Source organism: Magallana gigas, chromosome 8 (assembly GCF_963853765.1).
Source record: "Magallana gigas chromosome 8, xbMagGiga1.1, whole genome shotgun sequence".
Classification (NCBI taxonomy): Eukaryota; Metazoa; Mollusca; class Bivalvia; order Ostreida; family Ostreidae; genus Magallana; species Magallana gigas.
In genome coordinates this window covers 36,077,673-36,096,846 of record NC_088860.1, presented here as the reverse complement: position 1 = coordinate 36,096,846, position 19,174 = coordinate 36,077,673, and the positions used below count along the sequence as shown (strand labels likewise).

Genomic DNA, 19,174 nt, shown 5'->3' with positions numbered 1-19,174 from the left:
CTAGAAATCTTTTTGATTTTTGGGGTCCGGGGATGAATAGAGGCTGCATGCATAACGAAAATTTCACGAATTGAACTACTTTTTAAAATCCATTTATTGTGATTATTAAAAGAGGCATTTCTTCGATTAACAAATAGCAGGCGCAAATCTTTAAAAATCAGATGTTGAAGGAATCCGAAGTCAAATATGGGTAGAGTCTGGTTTCAAATGTATGGCACACAAATATCATTTTATGTAAACATATTTGTAGATAGAAATTTAATTCTTCATTCCGTTAACATTATAGTTTTGTGACATCGTCATTTAGCATTTTTTGTTAATCATTAAAATATGGGGCCTCATGAGGAAGCTTATCCCCGGAAACTTACTGTTGGCCAACTTTATTCTTGCTATGTTGTTATTGGTTTCATGAAAATGTACTTAAAATACACATAGAAATGTTTACAAAAATTAGTTGTTATGATACAGTTTATTGCTGTTTAATTCCGAAATAAAGTTATCCTAAATAAAAGTTAACTCACATTTAAAACACAAGTTACAACATATAATATTGTATTAAGTTTATTTTGTTATAAAGTTTTCTCTTTTTTCCCTTAAATTATCTTAATTTGGAAACAAAGGAAGTAAAAAAAAGATTGCAATATTTCGTCGGGTTAACTACTATGTTATTTTTCTCATTTATTTTAGTCGCTTTTTAAGACAGATGCAAGGGACGTTTGTATTATTATAATTACTATAACTACTCTTTTATTTTATATGCATGATGCAAATATCAATATTGCTTACTAAAAAAGAGGTCTGTGAAATGAAATTTAATATTTCTTGCTTGACAAAGTGCATTATTTTACAACAACAAGGCGAACTACCACGGTCTGATAATCACTTGTTATGTGTACATTTGTATACTTCTTTGCAAATTGCAAACGTTTTACGTGGCACATAAATGACAATTTTCGACAAGACTTACAATGTTAATATGTCGTTATCTGCAGTAATTGTCCATTTTTATACGATATTTCAAAATTTGATTGACAAAGTAATGTGATATTTATAGACACCATACAGGCACTTAGATACTTTGATAATATCATGAAATATAAAATATATGATATACCTTTATAATAAACAATCATTATTGAATATCATTTTTTGTATTCATTTGACGTACCCAGTATTCATTTTGATGATTTAAGGATGATAATGATATTTTTGTTATCTACCTGTACAGTTTAGAAAACAATCAAAACAAACCTGGCTATTTAGTAGAAAAAAAAAGAAATTTCATAAAAGTGTAGCAAATACAAAGATATAAAAAGGAAAGGAGTGTATGCTATCAGTGATTATTTTATTTGTCATAATAATCAACTTTAGGCCTGGAACAATTTCTAAATGAAAACCATTAACATTAGTAAAACGTTATGGATAAAAATAGTTCGATATTCCTTTTTTGATATCATAATTAATATGACAGACGTTTGTTTCCAAGCTTTTAAAATCCATCAAACCAGACAATAGGCGAGTTGAGGATGTTGTGAAGTATGAGTTTGAGTTGCTTGTTTGTTAAAAAGTTCAAGATAATATCTTTGAAATTCATAAAGTTTAGTTTAATAACACTGAATATCTATAAAATAAAAATATTTGATTTGAAAACTAATCTAGTAGTTTTTTAAGGATGAGGTAAATAGACATATTAGAAAACAGGGAATTCTGACTACCGGTACATAATTATGATTTAAATTTTACATTGGAATGTTTAGGGTATTATTAAAACAATACATCACGTTTTGCATGTAAGGGGATCTAATTTTGCCAATTTTTAAGGTATTATCTAGTTTGCACCCTCTTATGAAATAAGTATTTGACTAATTTTGTCGATCTGTATTTCAAACGGAAGACGCAGTCAATTTCTTACATATTCATTGAATGTTACAACGGTTACTATATTGTACAACTATTTTAAAGCCAGAGACCAATTCGAGCAAATTCATAGGATTGTGCGCTCAATATAGTCTTAGTTTTGATCGATATAGAATTATTTTACGTAAAGTCAACACCAAAAATCACAATAGACACTGCCATCTATGAGTGTTGTAAACGATTTTAGTATTGCTTCGTATATTAACAAGGGAATTCAAGAAGATAAACAATACATTGTTATTGCTAGAGGGATGCAGACAGGTCGTTATTTACTAGATCGTTTGTAAGCATTTTAGTCTTGTTTGTTTTCGTATGAGTTATAATCAAGATTTTCAGAATAGTAGGGACTTGTCTATTTTATTGTTATTTACACATAACGCGTGTTATTTGCTGTAGTTTTAACTTACTGAATATATCAAATGAAGAGTCTGAAAAACTCAGTTGAAACAAGCTGGTAACATGTCTATTTAAAACCGTTATTATCCATACCACTGACAACGCAAAGATATATTATTAGTCATATAAACAGAAAAAAGAATAGTTTGCTGTACGTAATTCTATCTGATTTTATTAAAAGAAGAGTTTAAAACACACTCAGCTGCAACAAGTATGCCGTCTTGTATAATAAAATCCGTCGTAGCTGAGACGGATCATCAAACCCACTAAGCATACCAAGATTCTTTTGGTGTTTGGTTGCAGCAATAAATTTTAAAAACGAAATGATGTGTCACCGTATACAGGTTTTCGCTTACATTTTGCCTAACTGAAATGATGCTACATATCAAATTATATACACAAATACCAAAATTTCATAAGATTACATACAACAAGTATTTTGTTAAAATAAAGTCAACACAAATCCTTTACAAAAGGGTAATCGTTTAACGATGATGGAACTGATAGTTGGCTTTGAAATACTTTTGTAAAACAACAATAAAAGTATTTTAGAAAATCAATTATTGTTGCTGCTTTACATACTCATATTAAAAAAGCTTTAAGTTCAGTCATCCAATACTGGTATTAGAATGGCGTATGTATCACACAAATAACGAGGTTGCGTAACATGGAATTTAATGTTTCTTATTTTGCACGGTGTGCCTGTTTAGCGACAAGGCCCATCTGAAATGGTCTGGTAACAAATTATCAAGAGGTGTCTGTAAATATCCCATTACTTTTGAATCGAAAATGTGTAATTTTTATACGTACATGTAATACATGCGTTGAATTGATCAGATGCAAATACCATATATAGGGTTAGATCCCATTATTTGGCATTACTTGGCCATTGGTATAAGATAGTTTTAAATATAAGATAAATATCAGTCTTGCAGATTTATAAATAGAATAGACAAGTAAAAAAGATTGAGTAACAGAACATATACAGCCTATTCCGGATATATTGAAATTCAAGGGACCATGCAAATTATTTCAATATATCCGTATTTCAATATAAGCGAAATTGACTGAAGTGAAGCCGCCATTTTTGAAAGTTCAATCCCGATGTAAGCATAGAAAACCAAACCCGAACAAATTATTTGGTCATCATTTATCTATTGCAATGAACAGATTACATGGAACATTAGTCCTTGAAAGTTTGATTAAAATTATATCCGAAAGTTTTGTAAGTTTCATTTTGTTACTATCTGAAACCTCATCATAATCTCCAATCGCATTCTTTTACGTTTTAGAGAAAAATCACCAGACTCAAACGCTTCAAATATTGCTGAACGCTTCTTGTATACCATCGTAAGTGTACACTCGATAATCTCAAAATCCTTATCTATATTGAATTTAGGCTTTGTTTTTTCATCAATAAACAAAACTAGTTTGCATTTAGCGTCCGGAGATAAGGTATTTCTTTTCCGTGGGGTTTCCATATTACGTCTAGCCTCAATACATCCGTATCAAATTCAACAGTGTATACATTTTACTTTTTAATAGAAGTATAAAAACACACATGATGATAACTTTATTCACACCTTTGTATATCAACCGGTCAGTCTGGCATAATTACTGTCACCAACCGTGACGACAGCCGCCAGGGAGTACTTCAATATAACCGTTATAAAAACAACTAATTATCACCTTTGGGGACCGATCAGTGGCTTCAATATAAGCGATATTTCAAAATAGACGATTTCATTATATCCGTTAAATCAATGCAAAGAATATGAGAGGCAAAAACTGGGGATTTATTTCTATTTCAAAATAAGCGGAATTTCAAAATAAGCGATTTCAATATAAGTGGAGTAAGCTGTATTTTAACGGCTGTAACCATTCAAAATTGTTTCCTGAGTGAAACTATCTTTTTTGCGCATTTTTATTTTATTTGTTTAGTTACTAGGCATGCTGGGGAAGGGGGTGTGGGTGGTGGTGAAGTAAGATATGTAATCCTTAAAAAAAACCTCTGAACGTAAACTTGAAAGTATACCTCTAAAATAAAGATTGGAATTTATTGATTATTCTATTCTATATTATTTCATTCGAAGGAAGGTATGAAATATCATTTTATGCTAAGACAGGTTTATTGTTTATCTGTAGAGTCAGGAACGAATAGAATTAGTATATATATAAAGCATAGAGAAATTCACCTTTTTGGAGTTCCACCTCCGCTCCGGCCGGGGCTTGAACTGGCAACCTCTGGAACCCTTTCTCGTAGCAGTGAGCGGCCACCGCGCTAACCACTGGGCTATCTAGGCAATACAAAAATCTAGCTTTCGATAACGAAGGGAAACTAGCGCGCTGGTCGCTCACTACACGGTCGTTTGAGATACAGGTGGAATACTGATAAACGACAATTTGAGAAGATCGGGACGATACAGATTGCATAGATATATACATATAATAAGAACAAACATTGCATTAACTCTCAAATTGACATATACCTGCCCATAGTGAATGATAAAGACATACTTAAATTCACCTTTTTGTAGCTCCACCTCCGCCCCGGCCGGGGCTTGGGCTCACGACCTCTGGAACCCATTCTCCTGGCAGGGAGCGGCCACCGCGCTAACCACTTTTAATTACTATAATTGTTAATTGTTTATTTTCAAAGTTAAACTTTTGATTTTATATATTTATAAAGTTTATTTCTACTTACAATTAAAAAAACACAACTTTTCATTTTGTTGACAGTGTTTTTTGGAAATTCCCATTCTATAAATAGTGTTTAATCAGAACAGTAGAGAAAAGTAGATCCTGAAAAAAAAATTATTGATGCAGTAGATTCTGAAAAAATATTATTGATGCAGGTATCAAAGGAATGTTTCGACCAATCAGAAGCGCCAATATCTCGTCAAACTATCTATTTAATGTTTTTTCGGAAGATTCATACAAAGCAGCATTTTTTTTGATTTACATCCTACATTTTGTAGTAAAAATATTAAAGAATGCATGTACAATTGGTATTCAGAATGATCAACCTGTGTGTAACACTGCCGGATAATTATGCCAGTGCAAATGTGGCAATTTTGCATCCTCTTCAGACGCAAATATGTAAAAATCTATGTATACCAAATGATAGAACATTCTGTAAAGAATATATAAGCACCCTTTGTTTTAAGGTCGGTAGCGGGTTTAAAATTAAAATTGTGCGCCCTCTGCGCAGGGTATTGCGCATTACTGTTGTAAAAAACAGATTTAAAGTAAAATGTTCAATGATACAGGTTATCATGTAACGTTTTTATTTCAGAAAAATTACTTATCAAAATTTTTTTTTTTAGTGAAATGAATCGTTAGAATAATGTCAGAAGTATTTAAATTTTTCCCTGCTTCTTCAAAATCGACGTTATTGTCGTCGGAGTCAACGTCTTAGGATGACGTCAGTTGAGACTCTGACGTAACAATTGACAAGAATTAACGTCGTGCATTTTCTATTACAGCGTCAATAATTAAAATCAAAACTATAATTTGCAAAATAAAAACATATACGCGACCCTTCTACGTTCTGTGTGAGTGGAAATGTATTTTTTCTAATACAAATAAAATTAAATTTGATTCGTAAACATCCTTTTGTTTTATACAATTCTATAATGTAAAATTGCTGGCACGGCACGTTTATAGGATCAAACTATGAGGACTGATAGCCTAAAAACCATCCGGTCAATATTGTTTTAATTTGGCAAAAAGTTTACTTATATGTTAATCGTCCATCGCTGAAAATTTAAAGAAAATCGTATTTTTGTACTTTTTTAAATATGAAATTGAAAATGAAAACTCTCATTGTCCTGTATAATCCTATTAATATAAAATGTCGGTGATGAATCGGACATACGACCAAAATTTGAGCGCGACAATCAAATAAAATATCCGGTCAATTTACTTTATATTTTGCACATAGTTGTTTACTCATAAGTTGACATTTCACTGAAAAAAAATTTAAAGGAAATCGTATGTTTGAAACATTCTCCCCCGAGACTCCTTAAGTGTGTCTCATCTGACAGTTAATTCTAATTCTCATTAGAAGTTCAAGTATTCCAGTAAGACATTTCGAATATCTTAAAGATTTTTTTTCTGTGGTAAAAATTATTTTTCACTAGAAATTAATTTTTCAAGGTAAATATCTCACCTGACAGGTAATATACATCAATAACAAAGGTGGTTTGAAACTCATTAAGCGATTGTTTATAATATGCATAATTAAAATTTTCGATACATACAGCTTAGACGTGTGCAAAACTGTCACCTAGGCCCGGCATAATTGTACGGCAGAGTATCCCGTACATGTGTATATGTGATAACCCAGCAGCAAGGCTTACAGTCTGTAATAAAAAATACCCCAAACATCATGTCATCATATTAATCCGAAACATTTCAGCACATAGTGCATTTTGACAATCCTATTTTGATGCAAATATTATAATTTTAAAATAAAAAATCTGTAAATATAAAACTGATACATTCATATTAAAGTGGGTATTATAATAATTAATAAATGTTGTCGATTTGTACATTAACTTGGAGCAACATCCAATTCTTTTATTTATGGGAAAGTTACAATGGTATTTAAAACTACTGTACAATCTTAGGCCAGTCCATGTTAGTTCATAATAGAGATCGTACAATCAATATAGTTTCAATTTCGAGACTGAGTGTTCATCATGGACAAAATCAGATATGAACGTTGTACGCATTGTTTGTCATACAGTACATATTATACTTCAATTACTTAAACCTTTAATGAGTTATACAAAGTTAAAGTTAAAGGGTTGCAGACGTATGTAAATCGATTAACCAGAACGCTTAGATTTCTGTCATGTTTGTTTCCATTTGATTTACAATCGTTTAAGAAATAGAGGGAGAAATGTATATTGTTTGCTCAATCATATCTGCTTTTATGAATAGAAGAGTTCAGAACACATTCAGATGCAACAGTATGCGGTTTTATCTATTTAAAACCGTGAGCTGAGACAGATTGCCTACACCTTTGGCCATGCGACATTTATTGGTGTTAGGTTGCAGAAATGACTTTTAAAACGAAATGATGCTTCGCTGTACACAAGTACTCGTTCATATTTTGCCTAACTGAAATAATGCTACGTATTAAATTAAACAACCGATCTCTTAAAATCTACAAGATATTAAGCAACCAATATTTTTATTTTAAAGCATGCATATAATCATCTGACTTGAAGGTGATACATATTGGATAAACCTTGTTAGTACACTGGGTGTCTAAAGGTACAGCTTTATTTATAACAGCATAAATTATCGCAAATGTATTTCTTATACACTTTAAATAATATAAACAAAAATATGGGGTTTTTTTGTTTACCAGAAATATGTTATTTCTCAATCATGCGATTCTGTTGTCAACCCTTTCGAACCAAAATATCAAGTGCACCCTCTATCGGAGCGTGTAATAGATCCACATATTTGTATGGTTTTTTTTTAAAATAACTAGCTTTTCTTTTACGCTAGGTATAGGGGTATCATACGTCCGCTGCCTGCTAATTTGTTATGACATTAAATTTATAAATACATTGTCGTTTGAGTCGTTACATTTGATTTTTTGGCTTTTCTGTACTATAAGTATATAAATGGGATTTAAACAATTTGGGAATAATTTATACCAAACTTTTATATACCATGAAAATCTATGAATTTTCAGATGCAATTTCAATGTAATTGTCAGAAATAAAGCCGTTGACAAATGAGAAACTTATAATTGTTTTTAGATAGTTTGAATAAAAAAACACCTGTCATAATAAATCACAATTGATACAAATTAATATTCACTTTAAAAAAAACCTGCAATTTAAGTTATGTTATACAAGAATGGTTGATTTATTATTCAAGAAACAATCTTGCGTGAAATGAAATATAATATTTCTCATTTTGCACGGTGGGCCTATTAAGTGACAATAAGGTTAAAGCGCGTCTACCTTGGTATGTTTATCACTTATCAAGTGGTGTCTGTTAATATCACAATACTTTGTGTATTGTAAAGTTTAATTTTCAAACGTAACACATGGGTCAAATTAATATGCTATACGGTTTAATATTTAGGGCCGTTCACAGATTTTTATAAAGAAAAGACAAATCAAACAAATTGAATAACAGGTCAATTTTCTCTTTGATCATATTTGTTTACGGCTGTAACCATTCAAAATTGATTCTTAAATAAATGTAAACTATTGTTCTGCGTATTTTGAATGCATTTTTTGTAAACAGATAATTATATAATCACACGAACCTATTTACAAAATCACGTAAGAGTCAAATTTCCGAGGTCGTCGACTATATATGCATCTACAATGTCATCTTTTCAAAGGACATTTTTTTTTTCAAATATGCGACTCTGTAATCAAAACCAAGCATAAAAATACCATCTTCTTCCTGTGTTCTATACCAGAGGATTCTTGGTATTGTATTGTAAAACAGTCTCCATATTTGGATGTATTTCTTCTTATTTACGCTAGATGCAGGGATCTTTTGGGATAGTGGATTACAGGTGTGGTTATCCATAGACTCTCATAATTAGTTTGAAATCAATTTTGATATGCGGAATTTATTCTCTTTCCCATACGTACATGTATTCTTTATTGGATCGAGAATATTGAACTCGTCATGCGTGTATTAATTTTATCTTTAATTTTTAGATACCCTTTTGGTGCCCCAACAGACGTGCCCTTTCTTTCTATAGAATCGACCAGAAAAGCGTTTAAAACTGAGATTTTTTTTTAAGGTCGAGAACAGTTTTGTTGCCTTGACGCCTTGTACAGCACAAACTTCAAAGAGTATTTTAAGTGCGATTTTTGAAACTCATCCTACTATCCTTCATTCTCGTACTAAGCAAACGTGTAAGTACAATTTTTATTTTTATTCATGGTAAACGGTTCACCTAAATAGTTGTGTATTTCACAAAAAGTCAGTGCGGATTAGACACTACCTTACAGAAACCCTGGATCTGCTTTCTGTGTCCGTTAGGGTCTGCTTCGGGTCCTCTAAGGCGGACCCAGAGCTGACGCGGGTAAACTCCAGGCTGACGCAGACCAGAGCGGACTTTGAAAACATATAAACATATACCGGGTCCGGTATAACTTATATACCTGTCAAATAAAATAATCGATCAATTGCGTTGTAGAATCAGAGCGCGAACCAATCAGATCTCTATTTGAAAACCCATTATTTGTAATCGAATCAAAGTGCAAGGGAAATATTAATGTGGTTATCGTGTAATATGTGTTAAAGATTAATGTATATGTTTTTTATTAACATCTATTTAGTTGGCTTTTCCATTCTGTTAAGTCTAATTAAGGCGTATATGGACTTCAAACCACCCGTCCTATGTCTAATTACGGTGTATATGGATTTCAACCCAACCCCCTAATTACGACGTATATGGATTTCACCACCCCACCCCCCCCCCCCCCCCCCCTTAACGGCGTATATGGATTTCAACCCCCGAAACCCTCACAAAGAATTGTGCTGAAGACAAACAAAAAAGTAAAAATAAAGTTATATGCACTACGATTTAAAGTTATAAAATTAAAATTAAAAAAAACAACAACATATTATTGTTGATTCTTACGGACAATCTTTTGATGAATATTATTGATAGTCGGGCTTGTACATTAATTGTAAATTCAGATAAGTCTAATAAAAGCGGTTTCTTCAAACATTTATTGATTTGGTCTTGATTAAAATGTGTATCAAAATATAAATTTAAGTAAAAATGATAGTGACTATAACTAATTTTCAGGCTCACAATTATAACTGATTCGTTAATTATATATTTGCTCTAAATCTTTCTTTTAACCTTTCCTTTTACCTTTATTCAATTGTCTTGCAAGCAAACACTATTAAATATTTGTCGAAGATTATACATTGTAAAAATGAAAGAAGCTGTTGTTTACAATTTCCATTGATTGCCGAAAATCATCCATCTGTTGGTAACATATCTATCTTGAATGGGGTACTAGAAATCTTTTTGATTTTTGGGGTCCGGGGATGAATAGAGGCTGCATGCATATGGAAAATTTCACGAATTGAACTACTTTTTAAAATCCATTTATTGTGATTATTAAAAGAGGCATTTCTTCGATTTACAAATAGCAGGCGCAAATCTTTAAAAATCAGATGTTGAAGGAATCCGAAGTCAAATATGGGTAGAGTCTGGTTTCAAATGTATGGCACACAAATATCATTTTATGTAAACATATTTGTAGATAGAAATTTAATTCTTCATTCCTTTAACATTATAGTTTTGTGACATCGTCACACTGGATGAAATATCTGGTTTCAGCGCTGCGGAAACCCTTTTGAAACTCTGCGGAAACTTAAGGTTACTTTAAGTTTCCGACAGGTTTCAGCACGGAAACTTCAAGTTTCATTAAGTTTCCGCAGTGCTGAAACTTAGGCTGTCCATGAATCCAAATGGTTTCCGCAACGGAAACTTACTGAAACTTGAAGTTTCTGCATAGTTTCAATCTCCATATACGTTTGGGATACATATTGTTTACAAATGTTTTCCGCGACGGAAACTTACTGAAACTTGAAGTTTCTGCATAGTTTCAACCTCCATATTCAATTGGGAAACATATCGTTTACAAAGGGTTTCCGCAACTGAAACTTTCCATATTTTTGCTTTCACAAAAGCTGAGCAAGGTTTCTACTTTATGTAAAAACAAAACAATTTCAAACAGTTCCAAATTTATTTTGTTCAAAAATGTGAAATTGTTTCCAATAATAAATAACATACAGCCAAGATACAATAATGGAGAAACATCCATATGGCAATTCCCTTATTATGGACTTTTATTTAAAAAATGATAAAATTGCACAAGAAAAAAAACTCCCATAGAAATCTTTACATTTGTATTTTTTTTCATCTCGATTAAATGCCTATCAAATCTCCCTTTAAAAATGCAACAAAGATCTTACTTTTTTAAAAATATGAATGCAATTTACAAAATAACTGCACGTACATGAATAAACAAAGAAAACTTCACTGTTACATGAACATGATACACTTGTCTCAATTTCTTTTGAACAACAATGAATATGTACACCATAAAATATTTTTGAAAAGTCTAAAGTATCTATCTTTAAAAAAAAAAAATACACTACAAGATAGTAGTTGACTATAAAGGTATGACCAAGATTTGATTTGAATATGTATGTCATAAATTCCAAAATGAGGTCAAAGTGATCCACTTACAAGTTGGGATAAACCTTTTCTTTGTTAGTAATATAATCTAATGTTTTACAATAGAACAGGATTTGATATCATTTTTTTGATAATCCATTAAGTCCAAAGTGAACTTTTCATTTCCACCCATGATGTACCAACTGATCAGATTTTAATATCATAAGCCTGTCAGTATTTAATAGATGACCCAGAGGGAGATATGAAAAGCTTGTTGGCCAATAAAAAGCTAACAATGGAGCAGTCTGTCAAATCATGTGCAAAAATATGATGTACACATTTAATTAATTATGCTGATTGCAACACACTTCATTCCTGATGAATATTCTTCTTTAAACACGGTTTGCCTTCCTACATTTCACTACTTTACCTACATTTATATTTTTAAATCCAAGACATGAAGTAAAATATACATTGCTTATATATGACAAGTATTACTACATGTACATGTACTTGCTTTTTGTAGCATGAATGTATAAAATACAAAGTATCACACAGATCATTCACCTTACAATTCTCATCAATACCAGCATTTTACTTATGATATAAAAGCTAATTCCAATTATATATTAGTTACATAACACAGATTAAAATAAAACCCACATGGAAACAACTTTCCATCCAAGTAATGTTGTTATATAAAAATTGTAATACATGAGGTATATGTTGTCTTTATATATTTTCATATACGACATAATTGAATATTGTTTGGTGTATTTTATCATTTCTATGACCCATGCATTCATCTCCTAATGCAGTGTTTATACATTTAAGATTGGTTTCTTAATTTTCCATATATTGCTGCAAATAAAAACTAAGTTATCAATATATTTTTAAACAAAGAAAATGGAAAAAAAGTAGATAACACTTATCAACTTGGAGGTGTGAGGATATATGTTACATGGAGTCTAATATTTTATGCAATTTTTGCAAATATAACAAATTATTTCAGAAAATGAAAGTTAATATCTGCATTGTCTAATCAATCATTTAATAAGTCTAAACCATGTGATTTTCTACGATTCTAGCTTACAGACAGACATTGTAATATACTGGTATTTGATCATATAAGAAAAGTACTTTTATAGTTTATAGGTTTTTTGAAATGAGAATACTTTACAGTTAAAAAGTCTTGTTCTGCAGAGGTTTAGTCGGGTCGTAGAGATGTGTCCATTCGAATCAATAAGGAGTGTCCTAAATGGCTGTTGTTTGTGTAACCCGAGTCGTAGTTTATGGAAATAGGCCTTTTGGGGGGACTTTCGAGCATTGTCCAGACCGGTGAAGCACTCATATGATCACATCATGGCTACAGCAGACTTAGTAGTTCTGGACAGTGGTAGCATTAAAATTCTTCTTCTTGCGATGAACTTGTTCCTTTCACTGGGCTGTACTTTATGTCTGTTCTATTTATCTTAAACATGAATAATAAAGTTTCATTTAGATTTTTAAATAATTAACATAAGTCATTCAGCCTAACATGTAATAAAAGCATCCTGAATAAAATTCTGAATACCGAAGCTACTATGCAGTTGCCACTTGCTGTTTAAGCTATGTCATATAATGACTACAGTAGTATCTGGTCTAAAATGTTTCATTTTATGTTTGAAGCAGGGTTGGCAAAAAAGCGGGAAATACTCATATTTCCCAGGACGGTGGGAAATACTGGTAATTTCCGGGAATTACTGGTATTTCCCGGGAAATACTGGGAAATAAAGTACAACTACATATTATAGTACTTCATACTTAGACATTAGTCTTAATCAAATCTGTAGGGATGTAGACAATAGTACACCTTGTCAGCTTTTTGACATTTTATAAATGTTCTTTGATTTTAACAAGTTTTGACTGCCCAGTAATGCATTGGTTATCTTCTTATGAATACTCCAAACATGGTTCATTCATTGACAACATTGTTATTTTGTTTTTAAGACTAGTCAGGTATAGGGGAATCTATACAGTTATCATAAACATGATATCAAAAGTTCCATTTTCTGGTTATTTGGTGAATGTGAAAATGGTGCAAGAAAATTGTGAAAAATAAAGTGTGACTGTGTCACTACCTCAGTATGCAACACACCTAAGAAGAAGCCAATCAACCCCACTCATAGTATATATCTCCCCTAAACAGGAGCACAAAACTGTCAAGTGTCATTTATTATAACAACATGTGTGATTATTTAATTGTTACTTGTAACACCTACAGTAATTATAACAGTTTATTTTGTGCTTTGAATTATAAATCTGTAAAACAGAAAACTTGAGGTTCAAAAAGCTGGACTAAAATTTGTACTTTAGCAGCTATAGAAGTCTTTGGGAATAGGTGATTGGTGAATTTAAGATTCATAAACTGGCAGTGAAATGGGAAAGTAGGATAAACTGGTTTTTGATGCTTATTGTTAATATCTTTTATCATAAACATATGTTTTACATTGAAAAAATTAAAGAAATAAAGATTATAAATTTGTATTTCCCAGTATTTTTAACATTAGTGAAAAACAGTAGTATTGACCGGGACGGGAAATACCGGTATTTACCACTAGTAATTCCCAGCACTGGTATTTCCCGGCCAACCCTGGTTTGAAGCTATGTTATTTTCATTTTGATTCAATTATTGTTTGTTGAACCTCCTTTTCAAAAACTTAGACCTGGATTTCCAAAAACTACTACAGTAAATTATAAACATCCAACACATGTATAAGTTAATGGTGAAAATAATCAATTTCAAAGCAATACCTTGCGTTCACATCGTCCAGCTGGTCAAAACATTCACCCGAATCACCGAACAGAGGATGCAACTAATCACCGGAAACATTGACTTTGTATGCTGTCAATGCTGAAAAAGAAAAACGTATAAGATTTCGTTTTCCGGATTTAATTAATAAATTTTGTTCGTTACATTTAGAGTTTGTAAATTGTATAATGTGCGAAAGATTCATTGTTCATCTTGTTTACCAACCAAGCATTCATATATTAGGGACGTTTATATAATTATATATGTGTATACCCTGGATAATCTTGATTATCATGCATATAAAGTTGGTTAATGGTTAACTTGGTCAAAACGTATATTTAAAAGAGATACGGTAATAAAAATTAAAACGCCGAACCAAGTTTGAAAAAATGACGCCATCTTGATTTGATGGCGCGAGATCTCGTTTACAAATGAGAGATAAATTAAAGCCTTGAAAATGTTATTGGGAGTATCTATATTGTGAATTAAGTTACCTTGACATGAGTTCTTCGTTCCTGCATTATCTCCTTGTTGTAGAGGCTATTAATGCTTCTCAATTCTCCATTTTACAACAGCACCTTCTTGTCCATTTTAACCTTCGCTCGGAATCATAAAGTGCGCCAATACTGACCAATCAGAACCCGCTAAATCTTGGAATAGTTTAAAATGAATAATGTTTAATCAAAATTATCATTTTTTACCGAAAAGTATACTTTTTACATGTATATTTTTTTAAAATAAGAACTGTCGGAGTCAGTATTTCTTGGTTAAATACTACAAAGTATTGGCGTGTGTTTGTTACAATTGTATTTGTAACACGTGATTAACAAAAAAAATGGCCGACCGTTTGTTTACAAATTTTTTATGAAATTAAACAAGTTTTAATGAGACATATGTATCAGATTTTGTCTTTAACTATATTTTATTTACATGTACTGATGATTTTGCCAAACTAAATATGATATAGCCATATATAGTCTTCTGACAAGTTAGTCTTGACTTGTCCAATTTTCACCGCGATTCTAAGCACGGTCATATTCTTATTCAAAATATAGACGTGTGAAAATATTATGTTCATCACAGAGCAGGTTTTGCATGAACACACAGAAATCGCAAATATAATTAGATGCCGATCAATTAACGGGGTCCGGTTAACAGCGTTCACCCGTACGGTGAATTTACAACTACGATGAATTGATGGCAATTATTTTACAGTTACACATGTGCACTGATTGGTCATGCGATGAACAGTACGTTAAGAATACTTATACAATTAAAATACAAACGCGTTAAACAAGCCGGGAAGTAAGACGTACACGTCTGACTGATATATAAACAAAATATAATTTTAATTATTTGGTATACTTTCTACATCAAATGTATACGAATGTATAATCAAATTTTAAAAATGGGATTAAAATCACGTGCACCACATGGCTAGTGCTGGATTTTAAACTGATTTTGTAAATATACGTATAACTTCAGTAAAATTATAAATAATGCTTATTATATCTTATAACAGAAACATGTGCATGTTTCATAGACATGTATCAATATCTTTGTTTACAGTACAGAAAGTAAATACAAAGTATAGAAATGCACGAATCACATAGGCGTCGAACCGGGGGGGGGGGGGGCTTAGTGCAAAGTTAGACTTAACCAATAGGCATATAGCCCCCCCCCCACTTTTTCTCGCCGGAAATGTAATTGTTCCTAAATTTACCTTGAAAGATTGAGAAGTTGGAGTAATAGGCATACTAGCCCCCCCCCCCCCCACACACACACACGGATTAGGAATTTCATGATTTTGGGGAAAAAAATTTGGGTAGGGAAATTTATTTTCGGTAGTATATAGTATAGGTATAACAACAACCCCCCCCCCCCCCACACACACACACACACGGATTAAGATTTTCATGATTTTGGGAATTAGGGTTTTTTAGGGTTTTTCCTCAATATTTCTGAGGATTAGTCTAGCCCCCCTCCCACTTTCAATTTGCTTGCGCCAGTGAATCATGATACAGTCATACATGCAGTAAAGTCTGAAATGCATGTAAATAATTAAACAATTATTATATTAGACTCAAACTCCAAGTGGGTTTTACTTGTTATTATCAACTGTAGAATTTAAAAAAAAATTCCTGTGTACATGTGTTGGCGTGGTATTAAAAAAGAAATGAATTAGCTCTAAACTTCAGGTTGTACGAATATTTGGTACGATTTGTAAAAATTTACAACGACTTTACCTTAATTTGTTTGCTTTATTAGTTACTGTACCTCAAGGTTCATTCAAATGATAACTAAATGATTTAAGAAGGAGTCTTACAAAATAGGTATATTAATTTATTTTACTAAATAATTATAATTTACTTATCAGTTTTACTAACTCAGGTACACACAAATTGAAAAAAAATTCCCGCCGGGCTCCAGTTACAAACTCGCGCTTCGTACTGTGTATATGTTATGTAACAGTCTTTTGTTCACTCCTGACAGAAAAAACCCTGCAATCCACACAGAATATACAGGAAAATCACAGAGGAGGTCACCTGGACAAAGAATGTATACACATGTATACACGTGCCCGAGTACCTCAGATTAATGATTTCATCATATGCATTAAACAAGATCAGACATCAGTTTTTCTTTTCAAATTCAATTAATTACTTAGTAAGGTTCTTAATCGCCTTATTTGCCACATTTGAAGATAGTTACATGTATACATATAGTTTCAGTCACGCTGAAACCTTACTATACATTTTAGTTTGTACGGATTCATTATCATTAGGCTAGAATTAAACTTAAACCTGTTGAAAATAAATGATATCACTATTAAACTCAAATCAATTTTAGTAATAGTTTCAGCAATGCGTAAACCATTTGGAATCTTAACTTAAAGTTTCAGCATACTGAAACCTAGCGGAAATGTTCTGAAACTGATTGATATTTCCATAATAATTTACACAACTTTTCACATGATTCAAATTTAGTTTCCGCATTGCGGAAACCATCAGGAATCTTAACTTAAAGTTTCAGCATACTGAAACCTAGCGGAAATGTTCTGAAACCGATTGATATTTCCATAATAATTTACACAACTATTCACACGATTCAAATTTAGTTTCCGCATTGCGGAAACCATCAGGAATCTTAGACTAAAGTTTCTGCTGACTGAAACCTAACGGATACTTGCTGAATCGATATAATGGTTTCCGCATTGCGGAAACTATACATGAAACTTCAACTTCAAGTTTCAGCAAGGTTTCCATATAGTTTCAGTTTTGCTGAAACTTGATTTTTCATCCAGTGTCATTTAACATTTTTTGTTAATCATTAAAATATGGGGCCTCATGAGGAAGCTTATCCCCGGAAATTTACTGTTGGCCAACTTTATTCTTGCTATGTTGTTATTGGTTTCATGAAAATGTACTTAAAATACACATTGAAATGTTTACAAAAATTAGTTGTTATGATACAGTTTATTGCTGTTTAATTCCGAAATAAAGTTATCCTAAATAAAAGTTAACTCACATTAAAACACAAGTTACAACATATAATATTGTATTAAGTTTATTTTGTTATAAAGTTTTCTCTTTTTTCCCTTAAATTAACTTAATTTGGAAACAAAGGAAGTAAAAAAGAAGTAAAAAAAAGATTGCAATATTTCGTCGGGTTAACTACTATGTTATTTTTCTCATTTATTTTAGTCGCTTTTTAAGACAGATGCAAGGGACGTTTGTATTATTATAATTACTGTAACTACTCTTTTATTTTATATGCATGATGCAAATATCAATATTGCTTACTAAAAAAGAGGTGTGTGAAATGAAATTTAATATTTCTTGACAAAGTGCATTATTTTACAACAACAAGGCGAACTACCACGGTCTGATAATCACTTGTTATGTGTACATGTGTAAACTACTTTGCAAATTGCAAACGTTTTACGTGACACATAAATGAAAATTTTCGACAAGACTTACAATGTTAATATGTCGTTATCTGCAGTAATTGTCCATTTTTATACGATATTTTAAAATTTGATTGACAAAGTAATGTGATATTTATAGACACCATACAGGCACTTAGATACTTTGATAATATCATGAAATATAAAATATATGATATACCTTTATAATAAACAATCATTATTGAATATCATTTTTTGTATTCATTTGACGTACCCAGTATTCGTTTTGATGATTTAAGGATGATAATGATATTTTTGTTATCTACCTGTACAGTTTAGAAAACAATCAAAACAAACCTGGCTATTTAGTAGAAAAAAAAGAAATTTCATAAAAGTGTAGCAAATACAGAGATATAAAAAGGAAAGGAGTGTATGCTATCAGTTATTATTTTATTTGTCATAATAATCAACTTTAGGCCTGGAACAATTTCTAAATGAAAACCATTAACATTAGTAAAACGTTATGGATAAAAATAGTTCGATATTCCTTTTTTGATATCATAAATAATATGACAGAAGATTGTTTCCAAGCTTTTAAAATCCATCAAACCAGACAATAGGCGAGTTGAGGATGTTGTGAAGTATGAGTTTGAGTTGCTTGTTTGTTAAAAAGTTCAAGATAATATCTTTGAAATTCATAAAGTTTAGTTTAATAACACTGAATATCTATAAAATAAAAATATTTGATTTGAAAACTAATCTAGTAGTTTTTTAAGGATGAGGTAAATAGACATATTAGAAAACAGGGAATTCTGACTACCGGTACATAATTATGATTTAAATTTTACATTGGAATTTTTAGGGTATTATTTAAACAAAAAATCACTTTCTGTATGTAAGGGGATCTAATTTTGCCAATTTTTAAGGTATTATCTAGTTTGCACCCTCTTATTAAATAAGTATTTGACTA

The 19,174-nt window shown here is 31.4% G+C and overlaps 1 protein-coding gene and 1 long non-coding RNA gene across 6 annotated transcripts in view; one reads left to right on the top strand and one right to left on the bottom strand.

Moving 5' to 3' along the window:
- LOC117689995 (serine/threonine-protein phosphatase 6 regulatory ankyrin repeat subunit B-like) overlaps nucleotides 1-19,174 on the top strand; it is a 568,848-nt gene that overhangs the window by 401,300 nt on the left and 148,374 nt on the right. For 3 of the 5 annotated variants that reach the window (XM_066068488.1, XM_066068487.1, XM_066068489.1), the window contains one exon: nucleotides 9,104-9,218. The exons of 1 other annotated variant lie outside the window; for it this stretch is intronic. The gene's annotated coding sequence lies outside the window, so the exon portion shown is untranslated. Of the gene's footprint in view, nucleotides 1-8,750; nucleotides 8,870-9,103; nucleotides 9,219-19,174 lie in introns of those variants that run through there. One more of the 5 variants, XM_066068490.1, reaches the window with a different exon arrangement.
- Nucleotides 12,449-14,953, bottom strand: LOC136270797 (uncharacterized). Its single transcript, XR_010708657.1, has 3 exons — nucleotides 14,792-14,953; nucleotides 14,300-14,399; nucleotides 12,449-12,977 (listed from the first exon to the last, which is right to left on the bottom strand). It is a non-coding gene; the product is annotated as an uncharacterized lncRNA (long non-coding RNA).